We start from the raw sequence: 19,524 nt of genomic DNA, 5'->3' as shown, positions 1-19,524 counted from the left end.
GAGGAATGCTCACTTGTTCCTCAAATGTAAGTTGGCCAGTTGGTAGGTAGAAACTACCAGGCTGCAAGCTTCATCTACCTTTTAGGGAACTATAGTTTTTAAGTTGAAACACTAGTATTTCATTGCAGATTACAAATTTCAGAAGGAAAGATAGATATGGCTAAGAATATAAACTATAGGGTTAATTTTTTTATTTATATTTGTTCCAAGAGCATGTAAAAACCACTGGAGAATTTACTTAAGAAATTTTGGTGGTGTTTTTCTATTATGTATTATCTATTTGTAGATATCTGTTCATTTTTATTTGGTACATAACACAGGATATCATAGAGAACCAACAAAATAAAGAATGAAAATCATTGGGATTTGGGACAAATGACTTCATCCTTTTAAATCTGTTTCCTCGTTTGTATGTTTTTAAAAATGTAATACCTCCTTCAGAGTGGCTAGATTGTATAGATAATGGATGCAAAGTGATTTGCAAGCTATCAAGTGCTACATAACTATTAGGTATTGTTGATGTAATCATTTGTGACATGTCCATCATGTATGCTTTATGATGGTGTAGCCCAATAAAAATGACGATGAATATGTCAATGTGTCAAAAATGATGATGGAATGTGTCTTTTTATCTTTTTTAAAAAATAAGTTTTCTTAAACAGTAGTAAAGTCTGCATCTTTTGAGATGATCGTATGGTTTCATCTCTTAAGGTGGTAAATGACTTATTTACTTATTTAATTTTTTTTTTCAACTTTTTATTTTTTATTTATTTTTTTTTTTTGGGACAGAGAGAGACAGAGCATGAATGGGGGAGGGGCAGAGAGAGAGGGAGACACAGAATCGGAAACAGGCTCCAGGCTCCGAGCCATCAGCCCAGAGCCCGACGCGGGGCTCGAACTCACGGACCGCGAGATCGTGACCTGGCTGAAGTCGGACGCCCAACCGACTGCGCCACCCAGGCGCCCCTAATTAATTTTTATTTAAATTTTTTTTTTTTATTTTAAAGAGAGAGAGCACTAGTGGGGCAAAGGGGCAGAGGGAGAGAGAGAATCCCAAGCCGACTCTGACGCGGCGTGGAGCCCAGCATGGGGCCCGATTCCACAATTCTGGGATCATGACCTGAGCTAAACTCAACCAACTGAGTCATCCAGGCACCCCAATGTAGTAAGTTACAATGATAGATTTTCTAATGTCAAAGAATACTTGCATTCTTGGGATTATCCAATTTCATGATTTTTCCCACTTCTGGAAGAGTTTGTGTTCCTTGAATGTTTAGTTGCTTTCACCTAGTTAACTGGATTTATTACATGTGGAGTGTGTACCTTAGTTGGTTTTAGGGGCTATTCAGATCTTCTATTTTTTTCTTATTTAGATTTTTCTATTTCTGAAATTTAAAAAAAAATTTTAATGTTTATTTTTAAGAGAGAGACAGAGTGCGAGCAAGGGAAGGGCAGAGTGGAGAGAGGGAGGGAGACAGACTCCGAAGCAGCCTCCAGCCTCTGAGCTGTCAGCACGGAGCCCGATGCAGCCTTGAACTCACAAACTGTGAGATCAAGACCTGAGCTGCAGTCGGACACTTAACCTACTGAGCCATCTAGGCACCCCACTATCTAAAATTTTTAAATTGCGTTTTTCTAAAAAAAAAAATTATTTTTTTAAGTGTATTTATTTTTGAGAGAGAGACAGAGGGTGAGCAGGGGAGGGGCAGAGAAAGAGGGAGACAGAGAATCTCAAGAAGGCTTTGCACTGTCAGCACAGAGAATGATGCAGGGCTCGAACTCACAAAACCGTGAGATCATGACCTGAACCAAAACCAAGAGTAGGACACTTGACCGGCTAAGCCACATAGGTGCCCCTAAAAAAAATTTTTTTTGCCATTAAGTTGTTCAAATATTTTTACAGTATTTTCTTTAAAATCCCTGTTTTACTATGCTATGTCCTCTTTTTCATTCCTGGAAATGCTTATCCATAGTCTCTTTCTCTTGTTTGTGTTTCCAGAGGTTTGCCAATTTTACTAGTCTTTTAAAAGGACTAGTTTTGGGACTTTGGGGATTTTAACTGTATAAAGAAGTATCCGTTACATAAATAAAATTCACCCATTTCAAGTGTCCGGTGAGCTTTACAGATGTCATATCCATTTAACCACCACTATAATTGTGTGTGTGGGTTTATAGTAGGGTTTCTTCCTTCTCTTTCTCCCCCGTCAATTTCATTGACCTTTTTAATAACCCAACTCTTAGTTTCATTGATTTTTTTCTATTGTTTACCTACTCTCAAGTTCATTTGTTTCTGTCTAATCTTTATAGGTCATGGGCAGAGAGATGGAGAGAAGATGCTGACCTGGGGTTCTGCCTTTATTGGGGTCTGAGGGTTGGGTGCCTAGGGTTTCTCGGTTTTACTCTTTGGTGAATTTGAAACATAAGAACAGGACTTAGGGCACAGGATGGGGAAAGTGGGGTCAGTCCAGCTGTCAGTTATGTATGTTACCCAGGGCTTTCTGAAAGGGGAACATGGGTCTCTCACCCAGTTGTTTTACCAGTAACTGACACACAGCTGGCAATATGTGTATTCGAGATGGATGTCTCTACAATGGATGCTTGGCTATCAAAAGCTTAATGTTAGACACTTAGACTACAGTTAGTTTTCCAAAAATGTTCCTTCTAGCTCCTTGCTTCTTACAAAATGGTTGGTTCGGAATATCCAATGCAGATATTTTGCATATCTCTATTGCCGGATCATGTCAGGGACTATCAGCTCTCTCTTTACTCCTAGAAATAGAAACATTAGTGTCTTTCTTTTCAATTTAATTTTATTAAAAAAAATCTTTTTTAACATTTATTTATTATTTTTTAGAGACAGAGTGAGACAGAGCATGAGCGGGGGAGGGGCAGAGAGCGAAGGAGACACAGGATCCAAAGCAGGCTCCAGGCTCCGAGTTGTCAGCACAGAGCCCGATGCGGCGCTTGAATCCATGGACCGTGAGATCATGACCTGAGCTGAACGAAGTTGGACGCTGAACCGACTGAGCCACCCAGGCACCGCTTTTTAATTTTATTTTTAAAGTTTATTTATTTTGAGAGAGACAGCGCAAGTAGGGAAAGGGCAGAGAGAGACAGAGACGGAGACAGAGACAGAGACAGAGACAACTCCAAGCAGGCTCCGTGCTGCCAGTGCAGAGCCTGACGCAGGGCTCAAACTCATGAAACCGTGAGATTGTGACCTGAGCTGAAACCAAGAGTCAGATGCTTCACGCCTGAGCCACCCAGGCACCCTGAGTCTTTAAATACAATCAGATTTGAGAGCCCATTCCAGGACCCCTGGAACAAATTCAGGAAACTTATCCTTAAAATTCTGTTTTTCCAGAACCACTGTTGGTACCAAATTCTGTATCAGTCAGGGTTCTCCAGAGACACACAACCAATAAGATATATATATATCTTACTGGATAAATAGTGATATTTATTACAAGGAATTGGCTCATGCATTTATGGAGACTGAAGTCCCATGACCTGTTGTCTGCAAGCTGGGGGCTCAGGAAAGCTGGTAGTGTAAATTCCAGCCCAAACCCACAAGCCTGAGAACCCAGAGCACAGAGGACAGGAGAAGACCCAGTGTGTCAGCTCAACAGTCAGTCAGGGGGAGCCAATTCAACCCTCTGGCTTTTGGTTCTATTTAGTCCGATAACATATCGGATGATGCCCACCCACACCGGGGAGGGCCCTCTGATTTACTCAGCCCCTCGATTCGAACACTAATCTCTTCTGGAAACGCTCTCACAGAGACATGCACAAATAATGTTTAACAAGATATTTGGGCATCCCTGGCCCTGTCAAGTTAACCGTCACAGGGACACCTGGGTGGCTCAGTCGGTTGAGCTTCTGACTCTTGATTTTAGCTCAGGTCGTGATCTCACATTCGTTAGTCTCCAGGCTGAGCAAGGAGCCTGCTTGGGATTCTCTCTCTCTCTCTCTCTCTCTCTCTCTCTCTCTCTCTCTCTCAAAATAAATACATTTTGAGATGTAAAATAAAAACATTAAAGAAGTATTTATAAAAATTAACCGTCACACTAATATGTTTTTATATTATACCAGTTAGTCTTGTACTTTCTTTTTGCCTGTTCCCCTCTTCTTTCTTGTTTTCTTTCGGATTGATTAACAAATTTTAGTTTTTACTTTACAGGTTTGAAATGTACATACTCTTTCCATTCTTTTTCATGGTTATTGTTAACATTTTAACAAGCTGAATTATATTAAAGCATGCTTAATTCATACTCTTATTCAATTTCATTGTAATCCCTCCAAAGACAGTAAGGACCTTAGGATATTTTAGCTTCAATCACTCCTGTCTCGGTTAGTTATTGCTGCATAGCAAAGCATTCTAAAATTTACTGGCTTCGGGGCACTTGGGTGGCTAGATCGGTCAAGCGTCCGACTTCAGCTCAGTTCATGATCTCATGGTTCATGGGTTCAAGCCCCGCATCGGGCTCTGTGCTGCCGGCTCGGAGCCTGGAGGCTGCTTTGGATTCTGTGTCTCCCTCTCTCTCTGCCCCTCCCCTGCTCGCACGCTGTCTCTCTCTTTCAAAAATAAATAAACATTAAAAAAAATTTTTTTAATAAAATTTAGTGGTTTAAAACAACAGCTACATATGATTCCTCATGAATCTGCAGGTCAGCTGGATGGTGCTGCTGATCTGATCTCAGTGTCTACAGTCAAGAGATGGGTTGGCTGTGTGGCTGGTTGGTGGAGGATGGCCTCGGATGGGATGTCTCTGCTCTCCTCCCTCCTATTCCAGGGGGCTAGCTCAGACATGCTCTCCTGGTGGCAGAGGTCCAAGAGAATAAAGGCACGCAAGGCCATTTGAAGCCTCCGCTCAAATTTAGCGCACCAAAACTTTCAGCACATTCTACTGGCCAACGCCGGTCACAAGGCTGGCCTGGATTCAAGAGGAGGGGAAAACAGACTCCGCCTCTGCATTAAGGGAGCTGAACAATCACATTACAAAGGGTGTGGACACAGGGAGGGGCGAAGAACTGGGTCAGTCTTTGCAATCGATATACCGCACTGACCGCCCCATCCTAAGTGTTGTTTTTACAAGTACTAACATGGTCACGGTTTTATACAATCAGTGTTTGTTTGGATTTGCCCACATGTTTATCTCTATTCCTTCTTGCATTCCAGAAGACCTTCCTTCTGGAGGCATTTTCTTTCTTCCCGAATGACATCTTCTAGAGGTTACTCTGGTGAGGATCCGCGGATGGCAAATACACAGATCCATGTAACCACCGGCCAGCTTTAGGTCAAGATACAGAACATTTCCATTATTCCAGAAGGCTCCTTCTTGCCTCCTCTTTCCAGTCAATCCACCCCATCCCACCTCGTCTTCCCAGCGTCTCACCTCCCTGTCCCCAGAGGTAATTGCTGCTTCGGTTTCTACTATCCTTGACTAGTTTTACCTATTTTTGATCATTTTTAAAAAAATCATATAATCTGGCTTCCTCACTCCACATTTTGTGTAATCCAACCATCTTGCATGTATCAGCAATTTGCTGTCTTTCACTAATGGTATAAATTCTGTTGTATGAATATACGGCAGTTTGTTTATCGATCCTACTGTTGATGGATATTTGACTTGTTTCCAGTTAGGAAACAAGTTATGAATACAACTGTTATGGACATTCATGGTAAGCATATGTCTTTCTCTTGGAAGTAGATACTTGGGAGTAAATTCCTGTGTCATGGAGAAGGCATATGTTTAACTTTAGAAGATAATGTCAAATGGCGTCCAAATGACTTTAGCAATTTACAACACCTCTATCAGCAAAGTAGGAGAGTTCCAGTTTTTCAACACTTTATAATTTTAGTCTTTTAAATTTTAATTGCCTGGTTCACGGGTAGTAGTCTCTCATGGTGGTTTTCATTTTCATTGTTCTGAGAACTAATGATATTGATTACTTTTTCAAATGCTAATTGTACATTTGGATATCTACTTTTTATTTTTGTTTACTTTTTTAATTTTTTTAATATGAAATCTATTGTCAAATTGGTTTCCAAACAACACCCAGTGCTCATCCCAAAAGGTGCCCTTCTCAATACCCATCACCCACCCTCCCCTCCCTCCCACCCCCCATCAACCCTCAGTTTGTTCTCAGTTTTTAAGAGTCTCTTATGGAAACCAATTTGACAATAAATTTCATATATTAAAAAAAAAAAAAAGAGTCTCTTATGCTTTGGCTCTCTCCCACTCTAACCTCTTTTTTTTTTTTTCCTTCCCCTCCCCCATGGGTTTCTGTTAAGTTTCTCAGGATCCACATAAGAGTGAAAACATATGGTATCTGTCTTTCTCTGTATGACTTATTTCACTTAACATAACACTCTCCAGTTCTATCCACGTTGCTACAAAGGGCCATATTTCATTCTTTCTCATTGCCACGTTGGGTATCTACCTTTTAGAAGGTGACTACTCAAATCTTCTGTCCATTTAAAATAATTCTTTTTTTTCCTAAATTTTTGTTTATTTATTTATTTATTTATTTTGAGAGAGAGAGAGAGAGTGAAAGAGAAGAACAGAGAGAGAGAATCCCAGGCAGGCTCCACGCTGCCAGTGCAGAGCCTGACACGGGGCTCGAAATCACAGACTGTGAGAGAGTGACCTGAGCAGAAACCAAGAGTCAGATGCTTAACTGACTGAGCCACCCAGGCACCCCTCAAATAATTCTATCTTTTTGATTCATTTGTGGGAGTTCTTGGTATGTTCTTGACACAAGTCTTTTGTAAGATATTTGTACTGAGAATTTTATCTCTCATCATTTTGTTATGACAAAATGTAGATAAGTGGGAGCCCTTCAGGCTAGCCCCTCTATCCTTTCCTTTGAGTATGCCCTTGTTTTCTGACTTAGCAGGAGGTTCCAGGCTCATTTTATTCTTTCTTTTTTTAAAAATGTTTATTTATTTTTGAGAGAGAGAGACAGACAGAGCATGAGCAGGGGAGGGGCAGAGAGAGAGGGAGACACAGGATCCGAAGTAGGCTCCAGGCTCCGAGCTGTCAGCATAGACCCCGATGTGGGGCTCAAACTCACAGACTGGGAGATCATGACCTGAGCCAAAGCCAGACACTTAACTGAGTGAGCCACTCAGGTGCCCCTCATTTTATTCCTTCCTTGCACCAAATCTGGAATCAGCCATTCTCCAAGGATCCTTGGTTCCTTTTAGTGAGAAGTGATGTTTTTGTTTTTGTTTTTATTTTATGGTTTTGACATCTGGAGGTAGCTGTTACATTCTTATGAGCAGACATATTATGCTTTAACCAAGTGTTTCCATTTTAAAGCGTGGTGAGTTTTATAGAACATCTGCTTCACCTAACGCTGACGCAATAGTTTATATGAAGGCTTATTCTACGCGAGCTGCCTTGTTTTGCAGCTCACATAGAATTGGACTCCTTCGAACTTCAGAAATAAAAGGAAATACTGCAGGTGGGAAGGTAACAACTCTACCACCACTTTGGAAAATGGTTGGGCAGTGTCTTATAAAGATAAATATATACCTACCCACTGACCCAGAAAGCTGACTCCTGAGTATTTGCCCAAGATGTGAAAACATTTGTTCCAGAAAAGACTTCCACAGAATGTTCCTCGTATGTAGCGCTGTTCTTGTAGCCAATGGTAGAAACAACCCAGATGCCCATCAGCAGTATAATGGAAAGACAAATTATGCGATATTCACACAATGGACTATATTACTCTACAATAAAAAGAACGAGTTCCTGAACGAGTGCCGACTGTGATTCTATGTACATGGAACTCTAGAAAAGATAAAACTGGTCCCTAGTGACAGACAATACAAGAGTCACTGCCTCTTAGAGGAGAGGCACAAGGGAATTTTCTAGGGTGGTGAAAATGTTCCTTATCTCAATGGAGGTATGGATTGCACGGTGCGTATCTGTTTGTCAAAATGGTACAGTTAAGATTTATGCAGCCAGTATATATAAAATGTCTAAATATATGTGAGTGTGTGTGTGTGTGTGTGTGCATGTGATTCGTGTCTCTGGGTTTAAAAAGAAATAAAAAGGAAGGAAGGAAATACTAATTGCCTGGCAAAGGCTTAGAGTTAGCTGAGTAGACCGCATTAATTTAACTTCAGGGGAACACTTGGTGAAGGGGGGGGGGGCGGGCAGGAGATCTCTGCAGTGTTGCTGGACTCCAGTACGCTGCTGTCTAGGAGCTCTGCCTTCCGGTTTTGTGCTTTTAAGGATTTATTGGCCTTTTAATAACTGCCCTGCAGTTCCCCTAGGCTTCACCAGGTGGCAGTGCTGCACCAGTCATCTGAGTGCCCAGGAGGGGTCCCTAGAAATCCCAGTGCTCTCTGGAGCCGCTAAAGAGAACTGGTTTCCTTATGTCATCATCATAATCCACTTTTGAATAGATGGCATGAGTCACCTCGGTCGCCTATTCACTTCACCAGCCTCGGCTGAAAACGACTTTTATCTTTTGCCAAAAATTAGCAGCTAGGGTGCAAATGTGCCACCATAGCAGGTATTCAAGAGAATGTGCTTAGGGCCCTGTTGAAAGCTAGGCTGGAGAAGAGTTCCCCAAATACTGAAATGTCATCTCCCAGAGTGGCTGACGTGTGGCATAGTCCCCTTGGAGGAGTTTGGAGAGGTCTAAATGATTTCCCTCCGATGGCTCCCCTTTCACAGAGCCATGCCGCGATGATTTTCGATGTATTAATGAGCCCCAGGTTCCGATGATAATGACCAACATTTGTTGAACATTTGCCATGTGGCAGGAACGACTTCAAGTGCTGAATATTCATCACATCACCTCCTCTTTAGGAGGGAGGGGCTATGAATACACCAAGCTTCCAAGCGAAGAAACGGATTAAAAGGGGTTCTGTGATGTCCCAGTGCAAGTAAATATGGAGCTGGGAGCCCCTGGCAATGGGACTCCAGGGTTACAAGCAAGGCAAGTGGACCTGGGACTCTCCTGGTCTAGCGGCCGAGTAAAGCCATAGGAGACGTGTTTGGGCTGACATTTCCAGGATGGTATTTTGCTTTTCACATCTTCATAACTCCAGAGTGACTTCACTGGTTCAGCGTTTGTCGGTCTTAGTACATCCCATGGATTTTGCTGACATTTGATCCGGGACGTCCAGCTTGTCTGCTTCAAAAGAAAATAAGGGGGCGCCTGGGTGGCGCAGTCGGTTAAGCGTCCGACTTCAGCCGGGTCACGATCTCGCGGTCCGTGAGTTCGAGCCCCGCGTCGGGCTCTGGGCTGACGGCTCGGAGCCTGGAGCCTGTTTCCGATTCTGTGTCTCCCTCTCTCTCTGCCCCTCCCCCGTTCATGCTCTGTCTCTCTCTGTCCCAAAAATAAAAAAAAAATAAAAAAATAAAAAAATAAAAAATAAGATGGCTTGTCTCTTTAGAAGCCTTGTCTGCAGAGAAACAACAAGAAAAAGGATTCTATTTTCTTGTCATTGTCTAGCACATCTTTGTACGCCGATCCCTACAATAGCTCCTACTAATTTAGGTTTGCTCCTTTTTTATTTTTAAGCGAACGGAGTTGCAGAAATATTCCTCCGTTCAGCCGTGCTCCCAGCATGGTGGTGGATGTCTAATAGGTGTTCAGTGAAGGTTTGTGGACTGAATGGTCTTTTGAACTCTTGGGAAAATGCACCTGAAATTATTTTTTGGTTCCAATTTCAGTTTGCCTCATTATGTGGCATATCCTGTTCTCTGTTGGACTAATTGTTTTGGAAAGATGCACTTTCCCCAGGGACAACTTCAAGTCACATTCAGAATCTTTGGTTTGAGTTTTTGGAAGCACACCTTTATCCAAGGTTTCTTATAAGGATTCCAAATTATAGCTCTTTGTTTCAGCCTTACACACACACACACACACACACACACACACACACGTTTTAAATATTTTGTTCCTTTTTTAAAAAACATACTTATTTCTAGAAGAGTGCAAGTAGGGGAGGGGCAGAGAGAGGGGGACTGAGGATCCCAAGCAGGCTCTGAGCTGACAACAATGAGCCCAATGTGGGGTTCGAATTCATGAACTGCAAGATCATGACCTGAGCTGAAGTCGGATGCTCAACTGATTGAGCCACCTCGGGGCCCCTTCATTCCTTTGGCTGCTTCTAACTGACACCTGTGGGCACTCTGTACTCCTCCAGCTTGGACAGGACAGGGAGCCCACACACTGGCTTGTCACCCAGTCTCCCATTGGGTCGGGCCTGGAAAGTTGTTACCACAGAAACAAGCAGAGGTCTCAGGATAGGGGACGAGATCATGACCTGTGGTGGGGAGATGGCTCTGACCCCAGCTTGTTGGATGGAAGAGGAAGGCATTATGGAAAGTGCTCTGGAGAAGGTGCTGAGGGAGTCTTTGGACCCCCCCAAATAGAGGCTCTGTGTTGCCATTCCTTCTGTGCATAGAAGTGAAACCTGAGACCCTTTGCCTAAAAATGCTTAACACAGAGACCACAGGAGGCTTAACCACAGAGAACCACAAGAGGGCACTTGGGTCATGACACGGCATGTCCCGTGGCAGAGAGATACAGGCATGACAGAAGGACATGTTGGGGCCGAGACATCTTCAGGGTGGCTGTGTCTGGGGATAGAAGGGTGTGGCGCTGGAGATAACAGTTGGTTGTGAGAGGGTTGCATGTGAAGACACTGGTCCATCTGGTGGCTGTATTTAGCTAGGATAGTCTAGGTTATGTTTCAGGAAGAGATTAACTACAGATCTCAGTGCCTCGTCTCCATGTCTCTGCCAAGCAGCCCAGGGATCCAGGCTGATGGACGCCCCACCATCTTGTAACCTCGCCATCCCCATGCAAGGGGAGCAGAGAGTTGTGGGACCTCACACGTGCTCTGCTGTGCTTTGGCCAGGGGCTAACTCACCTCCTCTGCTTCCGGCCTATCCACCGGGATCCATCGCATGGATGGATCCATCCATCCATCCAACCCCACCACAAGGGAGGCTGGGAAAGGCAGCCTCGGGGAGAGGAGGCTGAACTGGGGCTGGGTGAACACAGAACACTGTCTCTGTCATAGCATTTAACAAACACTGGGGGGGGGGGCAGAACTTTATTAGGGGGCACAAGTAGCCCTGAGGTGTTTTAAGTGGGGGAGCGTTGTGATCCAGTGGGGCCATCTGTGGGCCGCTGTTCATGGCGGTGCTGCTCCGGGAAGGCCGTCCACGGCCTTCAGCTGACACGGAGGTGCAGAGGCCCGGGGCTGCTCCAGGATGCGGCCGTGCTGCTGAATCCCAAGGATTTTCCACCAGAGGGGATGCCAGCTGTGCCCACCCACCGACCTGAAGCAGAAACCGTCTCTCCCCGAAAGTTTCCAGGGTGCTCCCAGCTGCCTGACGTCTCCCCAGGAAGAGCTGCTTGAGCCTCCCTATCAGAGCTTCGGTGTGGAGAAGTGTGGAGTCCTTGAGCCGACCCTGGAGCGTCTGCCTCCAGCGTGCATGCCCCGGATCCTGCTCCTTCCGGGGGGCTCCCAACAAACTAGAGTTGGGGCCTCCTTCTTCCTGCTGCTCCGCTCTGCCTTCCTGCCCTTGGCCTCCCGCTGCCTGCTGACACTTGCAGCCACCTGTCCGGTGCCTTGGTATCTGCATTCACCTAAGCCCTGCTTTGCTCAGCCTGCTGCCTCCCCTTGGTGCCAAACTTCCGTCCACGTGCCGGTGGGCCATGGGCCACCTCATTGCTTCACACTGACCTTGGATTGAGTGTGTACCTGGACCCCACGCTTCCTGCCCGGTCCCTGGCTTAGCCTAGGTCCTTGGTTCCAGCTTATTCCCTCCTGGGGAATCCCATCCTGCTGACACCCACGATCCCCATGTATCACACTTCTAAAGGGACCAACCTGCATCTGGGCCCAGCGCCTTCTTCACCCACGTGTTCTCCTGGCCTGGCCATCGAGGGGAGGCTGTTTCCTCAGATGGCAGTAATTTATCCCGTGGGACACCCCGCTGGGCAATGGTTACCCTTCCACCAACGCCTTGATGTTCTCAGTCTCTCGGGTTTCATCCTCCGACTCTCCGTTTATATTTTCTTCAGTACTATGTACCTTGGTCTTAGAATACTTTCACTCCTGGGGCGTCTGGGTGGCTCAGTCGGTTAAGTGTCCGACTCTCGATCTCGGCTCAAGTCATGATCTCTCAGCTTGGGACATCAAGCCCCACGTCGGGCTGTGTACTCGCAGCTTAGAGCCTTCTTGGGATTCTCTCTCTCTGCACTTCCCCCGCTTGTGCAAGTGCTCTCTCTCTCACACACTCTCTCTCTAAATAAATAGATAATCTCAATTTTAAAAGAAAGAATACTTTCCCCACTTTGGGACTTTTGGGTTCCCCACTGTAGAACGTGTACATGTATGTGGCAGGTAGATGTAATACATTTCTCCACAGGTTAAAGGAAAAGAGCCACACTTTCTGAACTGTGTGCTCTGTGGGGGAAAAAAAAAAAAAAAAGCCATCTGTAGTCAAATGTGCTTGAAATACCCAGGGGGCAGTGAAGGCTGGATCCACCCAGTGTCCCACTTCCCTTCTCCCTAAGCCACAGAACCCTGGCTTTATTCCAGCAGATTGCCCAGCCCAAAGAGCATGTTTCCCAATCTCTCTGTAGCTACGTGTGGCCCTATGATCAAGCTCTGGCCGATGAAATGTACATTCAAGGTCTGGAAGTGACTTCTAGGAAGGCTGCTTAGAGGAAGGTGGTGCCTCATCCAGAAGGGATATCAACCCGTCCAGGCCATCCCCCAGCCTGGAATGTGAATGTGATGGCTGGACCTCCAGCCGCCATCTGTACCATGAAGCAATCCCAAGGGTAGGAGTAAACAAAACAGAGAAGGAGCCTGTGTTATTGTTGCTTCTTGGAACCACCGGGTTAGCCCTGAATGGCCAACCTCCAGTCTTATTTCATGCGAGAATGCCTACTGTTATTTTAGATTTTCTGAACATTCAACAGAATCTAATCCTAACAGATACACCTGACATAGGAAAAAAAGAAAGAAAACAAAACAAAACACCTCCATCTGGGGGAGTCAGAGTTCACATCAGCAAATTAAAGACAGTGAGAAGCTTTACAATAAAAAAAACCTATCGGAGGCAAAATTCCAATAATGTCTCCTGAAGATTCTTGTCCCTTGGTTATTCAAATACTGTTCTGTGATGTGATGGGGCTTTGCAGATGTAATTAGGGTTACCAATCAGCTGGCTCTCAAGGAGGCAATCCAGGAACATCCAGGTGGGCCCCACTGGGTCTGTAATCACAGTCTAGGAAGCAGACGAGTCGGCCAGAGAGCAGGGAGATAAGGTGGAAGAGGCAAGAGAAAAACAACAGGGAAGTCAGAGGGATTTCAAGTGTGAGAAGGATCGGACGCACGGTTGCTGGCTGAGGGGTGGAGGGGCCCACATACAGGGAGCTGAGAGCAGCTTCGAGAAGCTGAGGGCGGCCCCGGCTGAGAGCCAGCATGGCAACGGCGACCCCAGGTAAAGGCACTGCTCCAATCGTCCCATTATGTCATCATTATTTTCACACGTTTGTTTATCTTTGAGAGAGAGAGAGAGGGAGCGAGCAAGTGCTCACAGGAGGAGCATAGAGAGGAGGAGGCGGATGATCCAAAGCAGAGCTTTGGCTTTGTTCTCAGTCTCAGAGAGACTGACAGCACAGAGCCCGGAGGGGGCTCCAACTCACGGAACAGTGAGATAGGACCTGAGCTGAAGTTGGGCGCCCAACCGACCGAGCCACCCAGGCACCCCTTATTGTGTTGATTTTGAAGCCCTTCTCTCACCGTCCTCTATGTTGGAAGAACCAACTGAAGCAAGGCGGGGACCTCACTGCTCTGGTCACTTGTCTGTTTTCCTGCTGGCACATTAGCCCATCCCCAAGAGCTCTCTTGTGGCCCCGCTGGGGACCCAGGCAACCCCGGAGGCTGCCCGGACCTTGTCGGGGAGCTCTCTACATCTCCAAACATTCTGGGGACAGGTGTGTGTCCCCAAATCCCAGCTACTCGCAACTAACTGAAAGCTTCCCCAAAGCTTCTGGGGCCTTTCTGGGGCCCAGGGTCCTCCCCGTGACCCACTGCTTCCCGCCCCTCATACCCCGAGAATAGCTGAGGGACCCAGCTCTCTCCCTACACCTCCTTCCCACATATCGCTCCCAGACCTGTACTGATCTGGTCCCCCGAGCCTGGCACAGAGGGACCTGCCTATGGTGCATGGGAAAGGTGGGGTTGGAGATGGCCACAGGCAGGAGTGGAATCCTGACACCCTACTCCATGCCCCCGCAGGAAACTTCAGGAGTGCGTGAGGTGGGGGTGCCCCTGCCCTTCAGGATAAGGGCTGCTCTCCTGGAGCGGGGCTAGGTCTGCCCATGGCAGTGGCTCTCAGTCCACCTGGCCCATCAGAACCCGTGGGGAGCTCACAAAACCTGCATATACCTGAAACCTGGCCCTGGGGAGCCACATTTAGGGGGGTGCTGCAGGTGATTTCGGTGGGCAGCCGAATCAAGGCTCCCCTCAACTGCTAGCTGTGTGCAAGGCCTTTATCTCTGCTCTCTCCCTGTTCTTCTTGCTTGAGCAACAAGTTTTGTGCTCAGATGACAGCTCCCTTACAGCCCCCCAGAAACCTGTTTTCCAAACTGAAGTTTTGGGGACTTGCATCTTAATGGGAAAAGAAAGTCTCCTGTGGGAATGAAGAGTTTTGCCGTTGTCCCTGTTCCTCAAAGGCTGGCTCTTTTTGGGGCGCCTGGGTGGCTCAGTTGGTTAAGCGGCCGACTTCGGCTCAGGTCATGATCTCGTGGTCCGTGAGTTCAAGCCCCGAGTCGGGCTCTGTGCTGACAGCTCAGAGCCTGGAGCCTGTTTCGGATTCTGTGTCCCCCTCCCTCTGACCCTCCCCCGTTCGTGCTCTGTCTCTCTCTGTCTCAAAAATAAATAAACGTTAGAAAAAAAAATTTTTTTAAAGCTGCCTTTTCTTTGGGTAAGTGTTTGTGGTTCAGAAGCCCCTCCCACAGTTTGATGATGCCTCCTTACATCTTAGGGACACAGACTGGTGTATAATTCACACACACACCCCGTCCCCCGGGGAGTGTGTATATTTAATGTTTTGTGTACCTGTGATTCAGTTAACAGTACTTGTGCATCGGATAAAGGCATTGCATGACACTTGTCACTTCAAGCCTCTCATTTTGGATTTGGCCTTCTCTAATGAAATGGGGCCGAGGGCAGCGTTCTTATCGTAGGTCACCCAGGGAGCAAAGACCTTTCCTTTCAAAGAGACCCAGAAAAGGGGCGCCTGGGTGGCGCAGTCGGTTAAGCGTCCCACTTCAGCCAGGTCACGATCTCGCGGTCCGTGAGTTTGAGCCCCGCGTCGGGCTCTGGGCTGATGGCTCAGAGCCTGGAGCCTGTTTCTGATTCTGTGTCTCCCTCTCTCTCTGCCCCTCCCCCGTTCATGCTCTGTCTCTCTCTGTCCCAAAAATAAATAAAAAACGTTGAAAAAAAAAATTAAAAAAAAAAAAAAAAAAAAAAAAGAGACCCAGAAAAGCAACTGTCCATTTGCTTCCTTCATACAATACCCTGCCTCCTGGGAGAATACTTCTGAGTGGCTGGCTGTGGGGATGCAGGTGTGCCTCTCCCACGGCCTAGGGGGACCCTGGACACATTTTGCCCCATCCTCGGACTGGGAATGCACCAGCTGCATGAGACAGGGAACCAGAGCCCCTCTGTTTGGAACAGAGCCCTGGGAGGGCTGGTCTAGACTCCTCTCGTCCTTCAGTGGCTGTGACAGAGGCTTGGTGGCCAGGTCCGTAGAGGTTCAGCGAATGCAGGTGAGAAGTGGTGGGAGGAGACAGGCAGGGCAAGTCCCCAGCTGCTTTCAGTGGGAAACTCCAGAATCCAATGGAGGCTTTTCCCTGCCCTTCCTGGCCCTCCCCCTGACCCTCAGGTCATCCTGTCCCGGACACAGGTGGCTTCTCACGGCTTGCTGCTCTGGCCCTACCTCATCTGGTCTTGGCTGTCTAAAGCTCCAGAGCAGGGCTGAGCGGCACAGGACAATGCCCCTGGGCCTCTGCAGCGCGACCTTTGACCTCTCAGGCTGTCTAGCATTACAAAGCCATCTTAGATACTCATTACTCATTACTTAGAGTAAGATACTTAGGCCTCATTACTGACATATGCTAACTTGTGGCCAGCTGATCCATTATGGTCTTTTTGTTTCCACAAACAGTTATGAAGCCAGGAATCTGTTTGTGAACTGGCCACCCCATTTCTCCTGCTTCCATTTCATACTGCAAGCTAGAACCCACCGTTCCCAGTGGATCGAGATTCTTTCGACCGCTCATTCCATCAACAGGATCATGCACCTATCCTCCTGGTTTTGTGTAGTCAGCGTTGAGCAAGAGGGACAGGTTCTGACCCGACAGACCACCTGAAACTCTCCCACAGAGGAGAATGTTGTTTATTGACCCTCCTGACACCATGCAGTTCAGTCTCCTGATTGTGGTTGGGTGGGCTCGTCTTTCAGGCCTAGCCCCCCTCTTCCAGGCCTGCACTCATGAGGAGCCTCTGCTACTACATCTCGTGTCCTTCCAGAGCCTTCTCAAGGGGACAAGGGGTGGAGCCAGTTTTTTCCAGCTGCAGTGTAAACTCTACTTAAGGCTTTTGCCATGGCGCTCCTGGGCATCTGGGCAGGACATGCCAAAAAGGAGACTTGGGGGTCAGACAGAGCTCCTGAGAGTCTGGCCGATGGTGTTGTCACGAGCACCCAGGATGAAGAAATGGACACATGGCACCTCCAAATGTTCCCTCAAAGAGGGAACATTAATAACCTTCCTTTGCACTTAATGTGGTGACCGGAAGAGACTGGACTACAGAGGATGTTACAATAGGGCCAGCAGCTCATTTCCAACACGTGTCTGTTTCGTTTCTAAGTCAGGCTCTAGAAGGGGCATGGCCTGCCTCTATGATACTCCTGGACAACACGAGACCCCAGATTGCCCCGAGGTTCTGCAAACCAGACTCAGTCTTCTCCCCAAGTGCCATGGGTTGAGGAGGGAGCAGATGTCAGTGCCAGACGTGGCCTGGGCCCTGACCTTGAGACAAGCCCTTGCCCCTGGCCTTGGAGAGAACAGGTAGCCAAGGAGGCTGTGAGTAATGAGGAAGAGGATGCTGGGTACCCTTGAGGAGGTCTGGCCTGAGCCAGAAGATGCTGTCCTCCTAATCGACAAAGAGACCAACGGGTCTTGAGAACACGGTGACCCTCTTATTTCACGGGGACTCACCTGGCCATGCAGAGAGTGCATGGCTTGCCCAGGGGGCCTGGGCTGCAAGGCCTGAAGTCTTCAGCTGACCTGAATCCTTCCTAAGCAAGTCCTTCTGGAGAGTCTATTCAGTACGACAGCAGGACCAGAGTGCAGCCATCTCCGTGTGCCCCGGCCCCTGCCGTCCTGACTCCGACTACTTCTGACCAAGCTGCCTGTCCTGAAATACCTGCTGCCTCTGGGGTGTGGCCGTGCCCAGGCGCCCATGCTGAAAGCTGCACCTGGCTTGCAGTCGTTACCACAGGGACACTAGACGCTTTGCTGAAAACCCCACATGCTCCCCGTGGCCTCTCTTCAGGCTGCACACCATCCTTAATGCTTGGCAGGGCTCACGAAGACGTTCCCAGGGACGTGCCACTCACCCAAGAGACCCCTCCCCTTCCCAGTCACCCCACCCCTTCTCTGCCCGCTTTACTCACCTCCATGCACTCACAGAATTTCAGCTTGGGGACTCTCCCATCTATTCTTTTTTTTTTTTTTTTTTTTTTTTTTTTTAACGTTTATTCATTTTTGAGACAGAGAGAGACAGAGCATGAACGGGGGAGGGTCAGAGAGAGGGAGACACAGAATCCAAAGCGGGCTCCAGGCTCTGAGCTGTCAGCCCAGAGCCTGACGCGGGGCTCGAACTCACGGACCGCGAGATCATGGCCTGAGCCGAAGTCGGACGCCCAACCGACTGAGCCACCCAGGCGCCCCATCTCCCATCTGTTCTTAAATCACATTCACTTGCAGACTCTCTGGCTGATATAGAATGTCCTATCTTCACGCGTTTTGAAATCTGCTTTCCTCAAATCTAGGGAAACATTTATGGAGAATACTTTGTACCCTGGGTTCTGTGCTTGAGCCTGGGGCCAGGGTGGAGGGGGAGAATATGAGGGTGAATAAAATACAACTTCTATGTTGGGGTGACAGACTCATGACCAGGAAATATGGGCCAGCCTGAAGGGACCCCCAACTGAGCCTGGCTGAGGAGTCCGGGAGACTCCCAGAGAGGATGACCATTGAGCCATGTCTTTTTTTTTCTTAAGTTTATTTATTTTTGAGAGAGAGAGAGAGAGAGACAGAAGCAGAGCATGAGTGGGGAAGGGACAGAATCCGAAGTGGCCTCCAGGCTCTGAGCTCTCAACACAGAGACCAATATGGGGCTTGAACTCACGAACCGTGAGATCATGGCCTGAGCCAAGTGGGATGCTTAACCGACTAAGCCACCCAGGCGCCCCCCATTGAGCCAAGTCTTGAAGGATGAACAGAAATGGGGTGAAAGCAGAGGATGAGATATAGCAGGGGGACCATGTGGGCAGGGACAGGACAGAGCATGTGCAAGATGAGAGCAGAGCACTGTGAGAACCACCAGGGGGGGACCGAGGGCTCTGGTGGCGCCTGGGGAGACAAGTTAAGGAATTCGCTTTCATCCTGAGGCTGGAGAAAGAGCCATGGGAGGGTTTGAAGCCAAGGGGTCACATGGTCTGATCCGCATTTTCAATGGTCCATTCTGGAGAAATGCTCAGGAGGTGGGATGCATTTGAGTGGCTGGATGCAGGAAGGAGGGAGAAGGGATGGTTTTGTGGCTTGGGGTATGTGGTGGTGGAAATTCTCTGGACACCCGAGGCCAGAGAGAAGGGGAACCAGTCTGCTGTTTTCCCTGACAGCCGGGCACCCCCTCCTGTTTCCAGCAGGTGGCGCATGAGGCAGCTGGCAGGCCGCACCTAGCGTCCTCAGGCTCTATGAGCCCTACTGCTTTCGGAAGGGCAGAACCCCTCTCCTTGCCCAGCTCTCCCCACCTTAACCTCAGGGCTGTGGGGCCCTGGGGACCATCAGGCTCCTGAGGACTGTGACTCAGGGGTAGGAAAGTGACCCCAGGAAGTATTCCCAAGGTAACTAGGGACAGCTTATCCCAGATCAACCAAAGAATTTCCAGGGAGAGCAGAGGGTCCCAGTGGGTAGCAGGAGGAAGGGACGCGCAGGGGTGCCAGAAACACGTGAGTAAAAGGAGGGGGCGGGGCAGGACTACCCTTGAACCCCTTTCCACACTTCTGGAAGCCCAGCAGCTCTTCGAGGCGGCTGCCGAGTCCTCCCTGCTGTCCAACCAGCCCGCCCAGCCCCAACACAGCCACTTGCTCTGCCCCCCTCCCCCAAGGAATTCAATTACAGCAGCAGTTTTGGCGTTTCTGCCAGGTGCCCTCCAGGTGGGGCTGACCCAGT

General features: G+C 48.0%; 1 long non-coding RNA gene across 1 annotated transcript; it reads right to left on the bottom strand.

Annotated features, from left to right (window-relative positions):
- Window positions 1-13,038: 13,038 nt before the first annotated feature.
- Window positions 13,039-17,375, bottom strand: LOC131484717 (uncharacterized). The gene is made up of 2 exons (XR_009248406.1): window positions 17,284-17,375; window positions 13,039-13,280 (listed from the first exon to the last, which is right to left on the bottom strand). It is a non-coding gene; the product is annotated as an uncharacterized LOC131484717 (long non-coding RNA).
- Window positions 17,376-19,524: the final 2,149 nt, after the last annotated feature.

Source organism: Neofelis nebulosa, chromosome 9 (assembly GCF_028018385.1).
Source record: "Neofelis nebulosa isolate mNeoNeb1 chromosome 9, mNeoNeb1.pri, whole genome shotgun sequence".
Lineage (NCBI taxonomy): Eukaryota > Metazoa > Chordata > Mammalia > Carnivora > Felidae > Neofelis > Neofelis nebulosa.
The sequence above is the reverse complement of the archived record's forward strand: the minus strand, read 5'-3'. Positions and strand labels throughout refer to the sequence as shown.